At 47.3% G+C, this 20,039-nt stretch overlaps 1 protein-coding gene across 5 annotated transcripts in view; it reads right to left on the bottom strand.

Annotated features, from left to right (window-relative positions):
* The window catches only part of LOC144144530 (uncharacterized), a 321,359-nt gene that overhangs the window by 199,845 nt on the left and 101,475 nt on the right, over positions 1–20,039 (bottom strand). The gene's annotated exons all lie outside the window — the stretch shown is intronic.

A 20,039-nucleotide genomic window follows, 5' to 3' on the forward strand; every position in this document is an offset into this window, starting at 1 on the left:
ACATATGTGGGATGCCCTAGAATGGTAACACCACTTAACTGCCCCGACATTTTTTCTAAGAGCTTACGATATTTTTTGTGCGCTCGAGAGGCAACATAAAAATCAGAATTTTAACCCGCGCAGAAATAAACGCGACCGTTCTACCAGGTCTTTTGTGTGTAGCTTTAGTTAAATGACATTTTAGCGACTCTGAAGGCAGGTTTGATGAATAACGGTGTCGGATCGCTTATTTAAGGCTTTCGTTGAAAGTGAGCGTGCGAAATAAATTGCTAACGCGCGCAGTACAATCAACATCTCATGTTTAGCTAGACTTGCAAAGTGACAAGCAGGTTGACAGTGTGTAAACAGCTTCTGGGACCTCCGAGTGAGCAGAGATTTTATAAGTCTGCTCTGTTGACCATTTGCGTTCCTTCTAAAATCTAAGAGGTACGTAGAACAGCGAGATGTGTTTGCATTCTTGTGTAATGTCGCTTACGAACCATAAAGATGGGAAATGAAGTTGCCCTGTTGCAGATGCAGTAGAACGTTCCTTTTTATTTCTCGTTACAAAACAGCGCGACGGGTTCCCGGTAACTAATTGGTCTTGTAAACTGAAGCTCGCTTTTGTCTCGGCATTTAATTCGTGAGGGTCGGTGAAAAAAGGCACGAATAAAAGTTTTCTGTGAACTTCGTTTCTTTTTTTTTTTTTTTTTTGGGGGGGGGGGGGGGGGGGGGGGGGCAGGGGTTCTGCTAACGTTTCAAGTGCAGCGAGAAGAGAACGCATGTAACACGAAGAGCCAAACACTTGCAATTAAAGTGCGCTAGGCGTCGTTTTCGGTAGCGGTGAAAAGGCAGTATACTTCAACAAGTAGACGCCAGTATTTTCAAAACTGATTAACCCCCCTTTTGGCCCGAGATTGTCCAGGAATTGTGGCTCGCCTTTTTCAAAGTTGTATTGAAAGCGAGCATTGTGGAAAAACTAAAAGAATCCAGCGAGTCATGGCACACACCCTCCGCACATTTGGGCAACAACGTGCATTATATTACGCGATTTTTTCTCCATCTTTAAACTTAGGTCCACCTTACGAGGTTAAGACGTGACCATATTATGCGTTTAGTTATGCTGAGTGAACCACGTTTTTGGACAAGGTAATTCATGTCGGGATTTGAAAATGAGATATATAAAAATGACACACGAAATGCCACGGGGCAGGCGCAAACTCACAACTGCTTAATTTTACCGAGAAATCCCACCCGAAATACTCTTGCGCGTCCACAGAAACGTCTTTTAAATAATTTGTAAAATTAGCAACACAGTACAAGAAACGTCTGTCCAAAAAATGGTACTTATTTTCGAAAAGGTACGGGAAGAATTGGATAACACGGGTGCTTGTGGGTGTAAAATACGTGCCCGGTAACGCATGTGCGATAGCGCACGGGTCGTGTGCGTTGTAATTGTTTTTGTTTGTTTGTTCTTTCTATAAGGACACAGCGCAATTTTACAAGGGTGTGGTAAATGCACGGGTATGCACAGGTCTTGTCGCTTCTTACGCGTTCAGCGTGTATTAAGCTTTTAACCTGTAAATAACCACCACTTCAAAAAGCACCCTTTGACGTTCCCGAAACGGCAGACGACTGCACGCGTCAATAAGAAAAGTGAAATGTGTCGAAGCAATGTTTACAACACGTTTCACTCTTGAACGGTGACCACGGCGAAGATATTTCGTGTAATTAAACCAGCGCATTGACCCGCCACAGCCGCTGATTATTGCATCTCTAGAGGAAATGCTGAAGTAGAGGTAACAATTCCATTGCTTACTGCAAAACAAGTACACATATTGGTTGTTTTATCGTGTGCAGCGGCGCAACGTGAACGAGCAGACGACGCGAGAGAGCCATCCACACGGAGCGGTTCGTCCCGCCGCCGCCAGGGGCCGACTGTGTTCGATCTCGGGGCGAATACTCCATGTTTTACGTGCGTACCATGTTGACCGGGACCCGTCTGGGAATTTGTGCATTAGTTTCGATAGGGTGGATTAGTTCCGCGGTCGGCCCTCACCATGCCCGCGCATTCGTTACGGTGGTCCCGGTCAACACGGGAACTAGCGTCACTAAATAAGCTTTTATTTATTCACTAAAACAAGCCTTTATTTAGTGACGCCAACGGTAACCGCGGAGCAGACAGAGCATACGCAGTGCTAAAACTCTAGTGCTAAAACTCAGAGATCTTTTCCCTGGTTACCGTGTTGACCGGGACCGGACTGCGCCTGCGCGCGCAGAGTTTTAGCACTCTACCTTAACTCAGTGAAAATGAAAACTGCCTGGTAAGGGTTCCTACTAAGACGGCAAATTTCTTAAAAGAAAAAATAATACGTACCAGTTTAGTTTGAAAGGCGAGAGCATGAATGAATAGGGGATTCCTAATGAAAAAAAACTTGATCAAAAGCAGCGAAAAGAAGCACGAGAAATAGGAAAAGCACGTAAATATACATTCGGAGATTTTTGGATCTAGTACATGGTACAGACATGATCAAATTAAAAAAAACTGTAGGTTAGTTTGGCGGAATTGAAAATAAAATAAAATAGACGACAGAAAATGCCTAACAAAGCAACAAAACCTGAGTTTCATTAAGACTGTTTCGACAAACAATCGTTCGATAAAACAGTGTTTGGGGAAAGAAAGAGCACGCGGAAACAATAAATTTGTGTGTAACCTTGAACGCGAAAAATGCAGAGAAATGTGTGAATGTAGACATCCAGGTTGTTTAGGGCATGTTAAGTTTGGTTTGGATAACACTTCTTTGTAACGGTAACGCTTTGCCGTTATCACTGCCATGAACACGGGGGAAGCCTGCGGGGGTTCTCAAGTTTCTTGACCCGTCCTTACCTCCCCCTTCTACCCCCATCCCTCCTAGCGCTCTTCCCACGTGCATTGGAGATTACTGGAGCTGATAGAATTTCCCAGTGGAACGAACTAAGCCGGATAAACAAGCCAAACCACTCGTGCGAGACGACAAGCAGCGAAGCCGGATGAACAACGACCTCCGACGACATGCTCTTGCCACGCCAGGTCGACACAGCGCAGGCTGAAGCTGGGGAGCTTTTGTCAGCGTGAGTGGACTCCCGAGGGGACTTTACTAATCCCCTCCAAGCAAACACGCCGAGTCGAGCTTTGTACGGGAAATTGGCTGCGCGGTATTTCCCAACTATACCGTGAACCCTCGGGGAACAAGGGAGACGGAGTCGCGAAGGCAGTTCGGACCGTGCAAATCGATGATGACCCCGGAGAGGCGCGCTGGGGAGACGGCGGGCGAACCCTTTTGTGCCCTTTACGTGGAAGTCGGGGTGCACCTGCGCTTGGGCGATGCTGCTGGGCTAGTTGCGTGCAGCAGGTGGGAAGCTCGGATAAGTCTGCATCGCAACTAACTAAGGGAAGTTACCGCGATAACATTGTAACTCTTTACACCTGGCATAAAATTTCTTAAGAGAGCTTGCGAAAGTTTTTTGTGAACACGTGCCCTGCGGGCGCCTGGCGCAAGCGACGCGAGCGGGAAGGTGAATTCGGTGTAACGATACGGAATGAAGGCCTTGTTGTCGCGGTTCACTGAGGTAGGGACGTGTTTCAGCTGCACTGCATGGGACTGCTCGAAAGAGAAGGCATGCCTGCTATGCAACAGGGCGATCATGTTCGGGCGGCCACCACGCACGCTCGCGAGCGCGAGGCTTACTTCGCTTTCTCAGGTTTGAAGTCAACAACAGGGCTTCTTGGTTGGACGTTCGAAGACTGGTGTCTGTTTTCAGCTTCCAGATGCGATTAGTCCTATTCTTGTCCCCTCCGCCGCCCCGGTGGCGGTGTCCCTTGTGAAGGACGTGCGTTTCGTGCGCTGCGATTCCCTACCACAGTAGCAACCTCTTTCCTTCCTTTCTCTGTCTCTATCCTTTTCTCTCCTCCCTGGGTTAAGCCAAGACATGTCCCAGGTGAGCCCAATAACGTCCCCAGCGTCCTCCCTTCCCTTTTCATTCCTAACCGAATCACTTCACGATGTGCGTCAGCGGTGTCGGATGCAGCAAAGCTGAAGTCGTTAGTGCTAGAGAACAAGCCCGAGGATTCGACTAAGCTTTTGGGGTGCTGCAGCTACGACAGCCCAAAAGTTCGCAGTGTAAAGTAGCAGAAATAGAAGCAAAATTTCATGGAGCTGATATCTCACCTGCACTAGAGAGGGAAGGAATTATTTCTTAAAGCAGAAGAGGTCAGCCATGTGGAGTGGTGGGATCGGTAAAACGTGAAGTTATAGCGAGGATTAAGGCAATGCCTCTTATGATGCCGCCAACTGGTCTCATTCTTTGGCGCCAACTTAAGTTTGTTTCACAGCGATCGGGCAGATCGTGTCGACAACAGAGCGACGTAGGCAAGAATCGCACGCGAGCGTCGCGCTACGTTGCGGCGCCCGCTCATATCGCCAAGGTCGTAACACTGCGCCAATCTTCAGCGTGCGGAAAAACTGATAGAAAATTTTAAGAAGTCCTAAGGCCTTCATATTTTAATAAAAGACGGCTTATATTTCTCCTGAAAAAAAAAATGCCTCCCCAGCAATTCATTTGTGTTTAGAATTGAAGCCGACTTTAAGAAGATTGTTGTAAGCTTGGTCGTCGTAGGATGGCTTTCCCACACTGAGTGTTGCACAGTGAAGCAGGTCTATCTTCGGAAGGATTATCACTGCAGATAGTGGCTCTAAATCTTGTTTTATTGAAAACATCCCAAAAAGATTACACGGCAATTAGCCCCCAAGACTAGCTTAACATTACTCCGATTTTCATTAAATTTTCAAAATTACATACTTCACAGTGAGGTTGTAAATATTGCGAAACTCTCGTCGGCTGTCAATACATGAACTTCTACCGGAAAGAAACGAACAGCCCCATGTTTGTCCACTGGAGCAAGAAAACAAGTTCGTCAAAGTTTCATTCAAGTAACTGACCGGGAAGTAGGCTCAATTACAAATTACAAGCAAACGTATTTAACTATGTGCACCTCTTAGACTACGACCCAGTCAACGCATATCAGAAAGATTTAGCTTAGACAGTCCGCTCAGCACGACCGCAGCGTCAGCAGCAAAAAGGCTTTTAGCTAAGCGATAACCGCATCTCCCTCCACGGCGAATCATTTGCTTCACTGGTCGTGCCCTGTGCGTGTGTGAACCAATACTTCATCCCAAAGTAAAGATAAGAAGTGGAATTTTGGCCACTCAAATGATGATGATGTTTGAAGGTTAATGGCGCAAGGCCAGCCAGGGCAAATAGCGCCAAGAAAGTGTTTTGATGAATACGTGACAGTAAAAATTGGTTAGAGGGAACACGAATAAAACCAATCAAAGACTATGAGCCCGGCTGGTGTAAAGGGACAGGATGAAGACCAAGAGTGGTTGAAAGATATATAAGGTAGCTGGTGTATAGGACCAGGGATAAAACTATGGGTGGTATGAGATGAGCTGTAAGAAGTGAACTTCTGAAAGAAGTTCACTTGCGCTGAACAGAACGTGCGCTGAACAGAAAACATGGCATCGTCTCCTAAAAAGTATGACGGATGTAATGGAATATGTTGTCTGTAGAGTTCTCTGAAGTGTTTGCGTAGTGTAATTTCGAGTGCATTTTATTGAATGAGGATGTGTATCACGGAGAGGCCCTCCCCACACCTAGGGGTCTTGGGGATCCAGTGAGCAGGTGCGAGTGCGTCACGGGTCTAGGTCTTTTCGGTACAGGGCGGTTCGGTACAGGGCTTTTCGGTACGGTCTTTTCGGTATACGGACATTTCGGGACTCGGGCGTTTCGGGACACGGGCGTTTCGGTCACACGGGAGTTTCGGTACATGACATTTCGGTACAGGATGGTTCGGTACAGGTCGTTTCGGTACGAAAACGAATTCGAGCGAGCGTTTGAGGCAGCAAAATTCGCGTGCGTTTTAACATGGGAGTTGCAAGCACGCAAATCGAACTTGTTTATTAAGCGGTTGTTGCTCAAATTTCTGCTTTAATTTAGGCCAGTAAAAATTTGTGGCCATGCCAAAAAATGCCTGTCTATTTGCGTAACGGTAGCCAGAAAACGTATAGCTCGTTCATTACTTCGTCTCTTTAGCGACAGTATGATCAGGTATTTTCTCTCGCTCATTTTATCAATAATCAACGACAGTAACTATTTTTTTCACTTTCCATGAACTAAAATAACAGCTGAGTAATTAAGCGCCACCGCAGAGGCACATGATGGAACCTGTATCTTTCCAACGTGATGACGAAGACGATCTTACAATATTTTGGCATTCCGTATTTGTGGGCGTTGCTTTCTCCTGATAACGCAATGCACGTACCGAGTCATTATCAATTCATTACCAAAGGCACCTGTTGAACATTGTCGCACGCTTCCGTCCCAGCCTTGTCGTCGTTAGCAGTTCGTATACATGTGCTGGGTTTACTGTTTCTTTTTTTTTTTTTTTTTTGTGTGAATTGGAAGTTGAAAAGGCTCTTGTATAGTATTCAAAGCTATCTGCAATGTTTTCTGCAACCTACATAGATATATTTTTTGCAAGGACTGGTCGCTTGTGATTTTCAGATGGTTCTGCTCGAAATTGTACTTGTCATAATGTGGTCGGGTTTCATTCCTATCAGAGATAAATGGCACCCCACCATCAGTATTTTTTGAAGGCGATATGCTTCCTTTGGCTTATTAAACGCTCCATGCACGCTCCGTCCCTACTTCCCGTGCGACGAGCGGAATTCGGGGAAGACAGGTGGCTGACCCCAAGGGCGAACGTCCATCCAGACTCAGCCGCCCCTTCGGTTCAAAATCTCGGTCCAGAACAAAAAAATAACGGGTTTTAGGGAGTTTTCAGTGAGCGAACATATCAGTTTGTTTTTGTTTTGATTTGTCTTTGGACAGGATCTAAGATCGATTTTTTTAAACACTGCATCTGGGCTGTTATTTGTGAATATTTACGCCTACTTACGAATCCGCATACTTTTCAAGCGATTTCTCCTGTAAATATTTGTTGAGGATAGTTCCTCGATCCCCTTTCATTTGTTTACTTTTCGCATAAAAGATCTTTGAATCGATTATTCAATTACTTAAACATTCTTTTAAATTTATTGATTGATTGTGGGGTTTAACGCGCCGACGCAACGCAGGCGATGAGGCGCGCCGTAGTGGAGGGCTCCGGATTAATTCTGACCACCTGGGGATCTTTAATGTGCGCCGAAATCTCGTACACACGGGCGTTTTTGCTTTTCGCCTCCGTCAAAAAAGCGGCCGCCGCGGCCGGGAATCGAACCCGCGACCTCGTGCTCTGCAGCGCAACGGCTTAGCCACTAAGCCACTGCGGCGGGTTTTTTAAATTTTTTCGGAATAGCGAAGTTCTTTTTTTACAGAAGTACCGAATGTGGACTTGAGAGGTACCAATGAGCCGCGAACCAACGTTGGTCGTGTTCGGGGACGCTGCTTTGATGTGCATGATTGCTGGCGAAAATATTCCTTACGCACTAAGCGCTCTCCCGTTCTGTTAAACTAAGTAAACACCTATATTATAAATAATAATGAAATGTTTTTTTTTTTTTTTTAAAGATTTCAAGAGATGAACGATTAACAGTGCAATTCGAAACAAATTATCAGTCGGAAGAGTAGCGCTTAAGTTTCACACTGTATTTTTCACTTACATCATCCCACGCGGTTTGGCTTGCAGCGGATCATTATAACCCGCAGCATGCCTGTTGCAGTCGGCACTTGTTTTTTTATATATATGTACCATGTATAATGTCGCGCGAATACCTGCTTCTGCGAACATCATTTTGCGGCTCAAAAAAGTAGTGATAATGGGGAGCTGCAGGTGGCATTGGTCTCAGATCACGACCATATTATAGGAATTATGCTCTGCGGCAAAACGCCAAGAATTACGGATGAGCAGTCCTTGCGAAGGTGAATAACTCTAAGTATGCTGCAGAAAACATTGCAGAGGGCTCTCAACGTCGTTACACAGCATTTCCAATTTTTATTTCACAAACACAATAAACCCGCCGCAGTCCCTGCTAACTACGAATAAGTCGGGACGGAAGCGTGCGGAAAGTTACAATAGGTGCCCTAAGTAATGCATTGCTAATAACTCCTCAAGTATTTGCGTTATCAGAAGAAAGCAACACACACAAATTCAAACTGCCAAGAAATTGCAACCTCTTCGTCATTAGAAAATCGTCATTTGTAAAATCGTCATTTATAAAATCACAAATTTCTTTCCCGATGAGGTGGCACTCATTTACGCAGCCGTTGTCGTAGGGACTCCACAAAGTGTAAAGAGAAAATAGTTACTCTCGCTAATTTTCGAAAAAAAAAAAATCAGTTGATAATAAGTCGTCAAAAAACGAGTGGAAAACCCAATGTTCTGTCACTGATTTGTTATATAAAATACTGGTGTTACTAGGTTTCTAAAAACAAAGTAATGAACAATTAGATTTTATAAATGCTATGAATATCCCAGCTAATATTTAACTCATAAACCGGCGTTTTTTTCTGGCAAGGCCTATAACCACCCCATTACCTAAAATAACAAACAACTGCGAACAAGAACATAACGCGCGCAGCCAAAAGGGCGTGCCAAAATTCGTCTTTGTACCGAAGCACCCGTGTCCCGAAAGGTCCGTGCACCGAAAAGACCGTACCGAAACGCCCTGTACCAAAACAACCAGACCGGAGGCGGTGCATCACACGTGTATGGCCTATCCGTAACCAAGCTAAGGTAACTTCAATGTGCCTGTTGTGTGAGTCAGTAGTGTGTTTCCAAAGTGTGGTTTTATTACGTGTAGTTTGTTCTCTGTCTGTTCGCTCCCTTCTGCTTGCCAAGTTTTACGGAGTTGCTTGAGGTCTGTGTAAGGTAGTGTTGGGGTCACTCAAATTAATTAAAATACTACGTTTTGTGCCTTATTTCTCCTTTTAGATGCGACGGCATCTCATTCACTCGCCTTGTCCCTCCATACGGCGTTGTTGTTGTCCGTCCACACCCCTCCCCCATTCTCCTCGCCGCGCGAGCTGCACTCTCCGCCGCTCACCCCCTCACCTGTCCGATAGCGAACACTCTCTCGCGAGGGGCATTGGATTGGATTCGATTGGCTTGGCTTGGCTTGGTTTGGATTTTAATTTGGATTGGATTGGATTAAAGTGGATTGTGTTGGATTGTGTTGCGTCATAGCCGCGCTACGTTGCGTCATAGCCGCGGCAGGGGGTTCAGGGGTTCACGGCACGTTTCACGCGATGGGAGAATCAACCTAACGGAAACAACAACGGAACCCCCTATGCGTCGCATCTACACAGGGGTTCCCGCGAGGTGAGGTGGGAGAAATTTTTTTAATATAATGTAGTCGCTGACATGGTATAATGGTGATAAATAATTTAAAAGAAGTCGTTCAATGTTGGAATAGCCAAGACAAGGCTGTCTTTCTCGGCACTGCATATAAGTAGGCTCGCGCTTCGGTCGATGATTTTCGCTTCCGTTCTATGGCTCGTTGAGGTGTCTGGCACCTTTGCATATTCGGAATCGGAAGCGCTTTCGCGGTTTCGTCGCTCGTGTTTCAACTGACGAAACGAAGTTCACGGTAGCGCTTTCGCTTCCAAGGGGAGGGGGGGGGGGGGGGGGGGGGGCGGGGGGCGGTCGCGGAATAAATGGTCCCTGAACAAATGGTTCCGGACCAAATGGCCCCGGAACTTATGGTCCCGGAACTAATGGTCCCGGAACAAATGGTCCCAACTTCAAAGTAGGAAGAAATGGTCCCACCACTAGTACGCCTTAGCGCCTGCATGAAGGAAGGAGGGGGGTCAGTGTATTTATATTTATGCTTGTATTTGTGCACACTGTATTTTGCATCTGTTTGTACACAGTATATTTGATGATGCCGAATTTTCTTGAGCTCAATGCTGTATACAAACTTTTTTTGTCGCACGTGTACGATCTCCCGTGCTTGCTTTGTTCGTATTTTTTTTTTGTTATTCCGAGTGCCAGGCAAACCAGTGGTGAACCTTTCAATCAAAAATCTGCGTGCACTGGGCCGCCCTCGGCCGGTGTTTAAAGTGAATACAATAACGGGCTACCGTAATTTTCTTCGTGAATGCAGTTTTCTTATGAAGTGGAGCAACACAACTGTTTAAATTAACATGGCTGACGTGCAATACTCGCAAGAATACAAAATTTTGTTAATGCTTGAGAAGTGAGTCCGACTTCATCCAGTGCGTTGAGCCTATTTACAGTGACGGTATTATTTAGGCTATGGTAAAGTATCAAAGATGTGAGTGCGACAGTACTGTTGACCGCCAGTCAACATAGAGCTGTACTGGTGCATTGCGCTCGCCGTTTTGTCGCTATTTCAAAAGGGAACTTTACTCGATGAGGGTTTATTGGGTTGGCTAAGCTGAGTTACTGTGCTCACCACCTGAAATGCTTCGATATCTGCAGTCCGAATCAAGCGAAGCAACACTAATCAAGATTTTTCACCTCGATAATTTTACAACTTGCAGTTTAGAAACTCGTTTTTCTCCGAAAATAGGCAACACTTTGCTGGCGGGCGGCATCTCCTCAAAAGCCAAAGCCGAACGTTTAGAGCGGTCTTCGCGCAGCTAACACCTTACAGTGTCGTCGCCTTCCCGCCCTGCCTTTGTCGCCGTGCGCGCGGGCACAGTGAGGGAGTCGTGGCTAATCCCTTCCCAGACTAGGGACGCCGCCGCCCGCCGGACTACCGAAAAGAGCTCCTTCAACCCGAGGCGAATTCCTAAGGCAAATGACCATCAACGAACAGCGCCGACGCCGGCTTCGCAAATCGTCAAAAACTAGAGACAGCGCCCTTTCGCTTCCCGTCAGTTCGTCACCGAACGACCGCATACCAACAGAGCTACTAGGGCTCAGCACCCCAGTCTTTTGCCACACAAAAGAGGAAGGAACACAAAGCATGCACTCCGCGACCCCCAACTTCGGGTCTTTGCGGCTGCATGAAAGGAACTGAACGTGACAGCCAGAAGCGGAGGCGATGCCAATACATGAGCCACCGGCGGCTTTCATTAATAGACCTTTCCGGAAAGTTGCGCGCGCCCCCAAACGGCGGCCGCAAAGCAGCCTGGGAAGTGTGAGCGTCGCAGCAGCCGCCGCCGCTGCCGCACGGGCCGCTCTTCATGTAGCTCTACCGTGCCAAACCGTGCCGTGCGCGACAGCGCCTGCGGAGGCAGCATTTTTTGACGGTGCAGCTTCGGCGTTTAACACTGTGTGATGCATGCAGAACATCTGCTATCCTGGACAGCTGTTTTATTGACTGGCTTCTTTTTCAAACTTCAGCATTCTTACCACAGCCGGCATTTCTTCAAAAAACTGCTGCATTTTGGGGAGTTGCAGTGTGTATCCCATGGATTCATGCTACACTATGTCTGTATTTGTTTCAAGTACTGTTGCCAAAGAGGTGGCAAGTCTTATCGTGCAATCTTGAGCTCTTTTTCTGTTTTCGGCTGTGTGTAAATATGAAAAAAAGAAATGTTTATTCCAGTCGAAAAAAGACGAGACAGCTGGTATGATATCATTGCAATAAAAGACACGTACACTTTTATTCCGTTAGCAAAACTAACCAATACCGACTAAAAGGTAAAACTTTTCAGAGGGCGCTAATACAAAACACGCATAGTTGACATTTTGCTTACTTATAGATTGAGAAGTGGTTTCTATAGGAAGTTGTTCAGGTAGCAACAAATTTTCCATATCTGGTCTGGCTTGTCAGCCATTGCATTTGGCAAATCATACCACATGTAGTATTTCCAAGTTCTTCACTTCTCGAATAACTCGCTCGACGTGTCTCCTCAGGTTGGCGATCTGCCATGTTCGTGCTTGCTCCGCTACTGTCAGTTGACGCCGACCATTTTACATGGGGGGGTATTTCACGCCAGGTTCACGGAGCTCATCTTCGATCAAGAATCCTGGGTCAGCTATGGCGAGCTGCCTCCTTTGTTTTCACACAGGAAGCACACCACACCTTAAAAGTGGGAAATAATTCCACAATGAGCGACCGAAAAGAAATAGTCGAAATGCTGAATTCACAACAGCAGAAACCCCGTTCCTCCAATGCCGCAGGAAATGGGCTGCAGGCAGTCGCTGTCGTTGGAGAAACCTCATCGTTATCTGCTGGAGCGAAAGCATTGCTTTATCGCCTTGTTACGCCCTTTGCGCTAAAATTTATTACAAAACGGGCGTTGATTACTCCGAGCTGACAGGAGTATCTCGACAGGGCTGCATATCGCTAGTTCATCTTGGATGCCTGGAAGCGGTACGGGCGCTTAGTAGGGCGGCGTTTCGTTCACTTCGCTGCAGCTATATAGGAAACAAAAAAAAAACATAAAAAGCATAATTTACGTTATAATGCTGGGCTTAGTTGTCTTTACCGGACGACACCTGTCGGTGAAGACCCGGTGTGAAAAAATGGTCGCATTCGGTCCATGTAACATTTGCGTCTGCTCGCGTTGAAATGGGGTCCACATATCCTGTGATGCTCGGAAGGCTACCACAAAGCGAAGCGGCCATCCCGGCCCTGGCGATTTATCCCGCGAACACATTAATCCTATTTAATCTGATTGTCCTTCGGAAACTTGTGCAATGAAACATGCAAATCTCGTAGCGTATTGTTGTCTCAACCGAGCACACAGCATGTTTGTCCGCCTCCTGAAGCTTCCTTGGCGCCATATCGTCAGTAGCGTAAACTACAATCGCCAAGGCAGGTCGTAAACGAGTGTAGCTTTATACACGTGGAAATGCATCACGAATAACGTGTGCACACGATATGGGCTTCTTCGCTTTCCCACTTGGCTCTTCCCCCCCCCGCCCCCGGGCTGCCGGAAGCAAGAGCTGGTGATTTGCATTTTTCTCGGGGAGCTCAAGTGTCCCATTTGTTTTCTATTTCCTCGCGTTGAGGAATTTCTCTTTTTCCGCGGGCCGCCTGAAGCGCGAAGACGCTTTTCAACTGTCAGCAGCTGGTTCCACTCTACAAGCTAGCAGACGACGGTGCTAGCAGACGACAAAAGGTCATCATGTGGTGCAGGCAGTTTCAGAAGGATGCGGAGTTTATTTATTATTTTGGGTTCTATGATTTAAAGATGCTTTCATTGATGCGAAACATAATTTTGAAAGCACAGCATTTCACTCTACTTAAACTTTGTCCTTTGACGGGCTCGCGGGGCGCGATCACCCCGTCGCCGCTAGCACCGCGCGCGCACGCAGTTCCCATGGCGCCTTGCGCGGGCCCGCCAGGGGAAGGAGCGGCGCTGCAGTTTCTGGAAAGGTCTATTAAATGAGAAGCAGAAACTTAACAGTGCTGACCGCCGCGACAGCCTGGCTTGACCAGCAGCTCAGCAGATGCTTGCTATCAGACCAGAGGACCGCATGTCTCGCCGTGTCACTGTGCCTGTAACCCCCCTCGCTTACTAGCGGCGTCTCGCGACACGTGCGTCTTCCTGGAACACGGCCGGACTCACAAACAATCAAAACGTGGAAAACCGAAGAGAAGGAAAATATTACAAAAATCAAATACCGAAAGAGAGAAGGAAGTAATAAATAAGAATGTTCATCTTGAACGTATAAAAAACGCGACAACTAAAATAAAAAGACCGGATAAAATACAAATATAAAAAATTCCGAAAACGGGCCAATCGTGTAATGAATGCCCTGCACTTTCACAAAAATGCGTGGTTGGCAGAAATACCGCGTTTAATCGTTCTAATCGCCCAAATTGAGCTAACCGGTTTAACGAAATCTGAAAAAAAAGAAAACAAAAATAAAGAAACCTAAAAAATTAGAAACTGCATTCCAGCAAAATAAAACAAATTTAAACAGAACCCACGTGGAGTTTATAGAATTATTTTGCCTGAACAGGTGCCTGGGACCATTTGTTCCGGGGCCATAAGTTCCGGGACCATTTGTTCCGGGACCATAAGTTCCGGGACCATTTGTTCCTACTTTCGAGTTGGGACCATTTGTTCCGGGACCATAAGTTCCGGGGCCATTTGTTCCGGGACCATTTGTTCCGGGACCATTTGTTCCTACACCCATTCCATTCGCACGGCCAGCACTGCGCGAAGCCGGCCGTGTGTGAACTGCTCTGCGGTTACTAATTGGGAGCCCTGAGAAACACTAAAAAAATAAAGGATATATTTCACCCGCCAAAAAAAGAAACACTTGACGCAGTAACCACGTCTTCGGCGTCAACGAAAAAAGTCAGACCGAAACAGGGACGCCTGTAGTCCCGGAAAATGGCGTAATTTAAATGAATAGTTTTAAATACAAGTGCGGCTGGAGGTGAGTGAAAGTATGGAATACAATTTAAGCGTCAGCATCCTTTGCTATCTACCCCAGAGCACAAACTGGGTAATGCATGGCATTTGCACAAAAAACGAGCAATGGGAGATCGAAGTTAGCACGTGTAGTCGTTGTAATAGTGTAAATGTAGACCATTTGTCGAACGAAATAAGAAATACATACCGATTCCGCGACCGATTCCGCGCCCCCGTCGTGGGCGCCGCGGGATCGGTCGAACAGATCAGCGCCTGCATGCGGTGTTCTTTATCGTGACGTTTATGAATGCTTCTCTGTTTTTTGACAGTGCCAATATAAACCGAAACGGCAGCCAGCCACATTTAGAAACGGCATATCCACGCCGATTCACCTGCTCCAGGCCCATTTGTTCCGGGACCATTCTTTACACGACCGGATTCGCCTCACCTCCAGTTGAGCAGTTTTCAAACGAAGCCATTGAAAATACTACTCTGGGTGAAATGGCATAGTCCGATCATTCTTCGGCATGAAAACAGTACCTTTTCACGCCCTTAATATTGCGAAATGAATAGACCGTATATCAGTAACGTTTACTTATTTAAGCATTCACTTTAAGCCTCAGCACCAAAGATACGCAAGAAATCCCTCTGGTCGGCACTTCGTAAAAGGACTGAAACAAGGGGTTTATGCGAATGCTATGAAAGGTACGTTTGTGTCCCGAAAATAAACAGACTGTAGCGGTATATTTCACTTTATTGAATTTTTGGACACAGCCGGCCAAATACGGGTGGTTGTGCTACAACTAAAAGTGAAAAAACTGTTTCCCGCAAAAAAAAAACGTGTTTTGAATGCAACTGAGCACACTCTGTTTGAGCGATATGGCACTTCGCAAGATCATTTCCGGCTTGTTCTCTCTCTCTCTCTCTCTCTCTCTCTCTCTCTCTCTCTCTCTCTCTCTCTCTCTCTCTCTCTCTCTCTCTCTCTCTCTCTCTTAGCATGCTTGAAGCCTTGTACTGCCACGGCTTTCCACATCTGCCCACAAGACTGTTCCGAAAATGAAACAAAAAAATTACGCCCACCTCCCCTCGCGGGAACCCTAGTGTGATGCGACGCTGAGGGGGTTCAAGCGCAAGCGGAGAGCAACCGTCGACCGAAAGGCCGCCGGAGAGCGGCACACCGGTTATATTCTGGCAGCGCGCCCGAAGGAGAGGAAACCGAGGAAACCGCGGAGAGAGAGAGTACTGCACATGCGCAGCACCGCGCGCAGCACCACCGCGCGCAGCGCCGCCCACCGGCGGAGTGAGAGCGCGCTGGGCCGCACACGCTCTCACCTGGGCACGCGCCGGCGCCAGTGCGTCTGCCGGGGCTATGACGCAACACAATCCACTTTAATCCAATCCAATCCAATCCAATCCAAATCCAATCCAATCCAATCCAAGCCAAGCCAATCGAATCCAATCGAATCCAATTCAATGCCCCTCGCGAGAGAGTGTTCGCTATCGGAGAGGAGAGCGGGAGAGTGGCTGCGGACAACGGACGCACGCCGCGGACAACAACGGACGCACGCAGGAAGGACGGGGCCGCCGACAAGAGATGCTCTGAACGTCGCATCTAAAAAAGAAAGCAAGGAAAGCGACGCACATACGATGCAGCAGCAAATAAGTTGTTAAGAAGTTACGCTAGGCTTCCACTTCAAAGCATCTAGGCAGACGTAAGTGCCCCGAAAATTTTTGTTTCGGCTGAATAAAATGTTTGCCTGTTCCTCTCGGTTATACATCTAGAATTTTCGAGTAATGAATGGCAGTCAGAGGAGGCGTCTATCCTTCGCTAGTGTGTAATAATTTCGGGTATGCTTCAATAGCATACCCAGCTTTCTCGCTCAAAATTACAACCTCTCGGGAACCTAGAAAAACCACTTTAGGAAAATGATATTTGGCATAAAGCTAGAAGTCAACGTGAAGATTAAAACGCTAAAAGAATATTTCAGGTTTCTGAATACTTTTCTGTGTAATTCGCTGTCAAATCTAACTCCCCATGCATTTCTATGGGATAGTTCCCATGGCTCAGGAACCTAGTCGCACAACGTGCGCGACTTGAAACTGTGCACAAAGCAAGTATTCACCTCAAATATTAGCTGTACAAAAGAACATTTTCATTTCGCTAAAAAATTGCAGAGTAATCACTGTTGAAAGGACTGCCATGAGCGGGAAAGCTGCACATGGGACAGGTGTCTTCAAGGCATAAAATGACCCAAATATGAAATATAAATGAAATAAAATTTAACATAGATATAAAATTCTTGCGCATGATCTCACTATAGATTTCCCGATGGATAGAGGTTATAAACCACCATGCGAGGTGTTCTTGCATCATATGCTTTCGCATGATGGATACTCTCAACATTCTCATCTAATGAATGGAACTAACGTTGAGGGAAGGTGCCCGAAATGGTATCTGAAAGGTTGAAGCTCCGACTAATAATATTTTTTTAGTCGTAGTGATGCGTCACTCCGCTGTAATTGACTGTATGGGGTTTATCAACAATATTGACGCTATTTGACAAGAATGCAGAATCAGCTGTGGTAAAATTCTTCACGCAGCGATCATGCGCGTGAACACAACGCAAACCAATGACCTAGTGTCCTGAATCATTGTATTGCACTTCAAAAAATAAAAAAAATTGCTGAAACCACTCCGCAATACACCGATCCCTTTTAAATCCGCCTTCACTGCAATACACAGCTGCATTGCTGAGAAGATAATTTTAGGTGCCATATAGTCAGCGTGGTGTCGAAGTAGGAAGGCCCCGGGGTTATTTATGAATACTTCCATAAGACCCCATGCATCTCTATGAGAGACCATTGTAAAGTCGGCTTCACTGCTACACCCAAATGCATTGCTGCTAAGAGATCTTCAAAGACAATATAAAAGGTTTTGCTTCGTATTTATTTATTTATTTATTTATTTATTTATTTATTTATTTTTGCGAGAGGTCAATTATCTCTACGGGATAAAGATCCCCAGTTCTTAAAGGTACAGGATTGCAGCAGTTTTGCGCAGAAAGTTGCGAGCAGAGACCCAAACCTGAACGTTAGGCCTACGGAGTGCACACCCCGGGCGGCGGCAGGCGTTACGACACACGATCGACTGATCGTCACAGCTTCGACGAGGACGAGGAATCCCGTGACGGCAGAAGAGGTGGCTGTGGCTCTGGCGCTCGTTCAACCGGGCGTCGAGGCCGTGGTCACGGACTCCAAGACTGCGTACGGCAACTACCCAACTGCGTACGGCAACTACACACCCTGGCGGCCAGCGGCCAGGAGTTGTTGGTGACATATGGGTCCCGTGAATAGGGAACCACCCCCGTCTGGTGCCTGTGCACCACCAAATCTTTTGGGTTCAATAAATGTTGTTTCATCATCATCGCAGTGTGTGGATTGACCAACCAAAGAATCCTCAACAAGAAAGCTTCGCGTTCAACCACCATCGTCGCTAGACGGAGGGGGGCATGATTTTTTACTTTGCATGTTTTTACGCAGCGGAAATACCGCACATCACACCTTACAGGCGCACAGACGGATCTCCTCGTTTAGTCCCTACATCAGTGATTACGGAATCGAAAACCAGGTTGAAATTATTTATTCCGCCACCCCTTTGACGAACTTTCCTACGTCTCGAACTTGCGCATGACGAATGATCCTAGGCACCAAACGGCCGCTGACAAAGCGGCTTATGACGAAGCGACACGTGACGAACGGACCTGCACCCGTTTCAAACAATGTGGCACTCGCAGCACAAGCCGACGCGCAAAGCATGGATTCCTCCATGACAAAAAAAAAAATTAGCAGTGGCCTAGCTCGGCTATGCGAGGATATAGTTAACGTAAGCTAAGGTTCAGCTGGTTATTCTTAGCTTTCCTGGTTGTCTAGGATAAGCTGATTATCATGCTTACTGCTGCTAAAACGATTTCCAATCCAATCCAGTCCAGTCCGATTTCGGCACCGATCTCGGCACCTTCGTGCAACCGGCCTCCACCCTGGCCGCCCTCCAGACCTGCAGCGCTGGGTTCATGGACCATTTCATCGGCACCTTCTGGACTTTATACGTGAAGCAAACTTGTTCGTGTACCTGTGAATCGTGCACCGTTGTGCCGCAGGGCAAACTTTAGAATAATAAAGAAAAAAAAAGTCACTGCTCCTCGCGCACGCGCAGCACGGCTCTCCAGGAGCCACGCGAAACGGCTATCAAGCGGCTCCGGCGCAGCGTCATACTTTGCTACTGCGCAACGGAGGCGCACAGCTGGGCACGCACCTGCGCCAGTGCGTCTGCCGCGGCTATGACGTCACTCCTCTGGAATGCGCAGACCGGCGAATGTCACCCGTACTCCAATTGGATTGGATTAAATTGGATTTTATTGGATTGCAGCAAATCCAGCCCAATCCAATCCAAATCCAATCCAATCCCATCCAATCCAATCCAATGCTCCTCGCGCGTGCGCAGCTCGGGCCTTCAAGGTCCACGCGAAACTGCTCAACCTCAGCCAGTGTAGCTTACGCTACAAAAATCTCGGCCGTTCTCCCCACTAGGACACCCACCCGGGGACGAAAGCAGACGGGCTCTGAATAGGCAGGTGAAACGAAGAGCGAAGGGGGCTTCGTGGGAGGGAGAGTGGAACCATCGGCAAGACGTCAAGGTCGTCCTTCTCGCTGCGGGGGGTCGACGCCGAATCAATTAGGGGGCGCCCCCGCCGCGAGCTGCGCCTAAGCCCCGATAATCCGGGCATTAATCTGCGGGGAACCCAGGGCGCTAATCCCCCGTTTAAGTGCGACCGCCCTCCGCACTGCTGCGGCCATCCATCACGCGCGATCGGCCATCGGGCCGCGTATTGTCAACGCTCGCGCTCCGCCGCCTGGCTTGGGTGCAGCGTGCTGGAGGGGAACCACCGTGCGAGGGCGACAGCGACGCACACATGGCGGCGCCGCACGTTGGCGGGGTTTCAGTGCCAAAAACGGTGCTCGGCTCCTTATTAAAAAAAAAAAGTCCTTATCACAAATACGCTTTCCGGCGCGAGGAAAGGGATCACGGCTTTGGTGCTCATCGCTGCTCCCGAGGCAAGTGCATCGTCTCAAGCACTTCCAGTTACTCCTCGAAGGATGCATTTGACGAAATTGAAATGTGTGTGCAATCATGGAGTCCAGTTGTTGCGTGAAACACAGAACACACCAAAGCTTTTCTACGTGCTAGTGTAAAATCGCAGTCACTGACCAAGTCAAAATAGAACGTCTGGCTTGGTCAGGGACTGCGATTTGACACTCCCAAATATGACCCCTGACCAGACGAAGTTTTGTCGAAAATTGACCAACTTTTTGAGAGGTATGATGAGAGGCCAAGTTGGGAAAGGAGGGGGGGTGGAGGGGAAGCCCAGAGGCAAATCTCGATAGTGAGCTCTCGTCAAAGGTTATCATCTTCTCGTGCACTCCTCAATCTTAGTTTTCAGCAGTGCGCAGTAGTCATATCAGTGAGGCAAGCGCAAGCATCTTACCTTCTGATGGCTTCGCGACGACAGTCATTAGTTTAGACGGGTGGGTCCTTTTATATTGAGCGCAAAACAAACAAAAGAAGGAAGGGGGACACACCGAAGGAGGGGAACGAACACGGCGCTGAATATCAGCTAAACGGTATATTGTCGAACAAAGATATGAAAGCATGTGCCCGAGCACGCAAATTAAACCCGTGC

Source organism: Haemaphysalis longicornis, unplaced genomic scaffold (assembly GCF_048455015.1).
Source record: "Haemaphysalis longicornis isolate Haplotype H1 unplaced genomic scaffold, Haemaphysalis longicornis Haplotype H1 scaffold_7, whole genome shotgun sequence".
In the NCBI taxonomy this organism is placed as follows: domain Eukaryota; kingdom Metazoa; phylum Arthropoda; class Arachnida; order Ixodida; family Ixodidae; genus Haemaphysalis; species Haemaphysalis longicornis.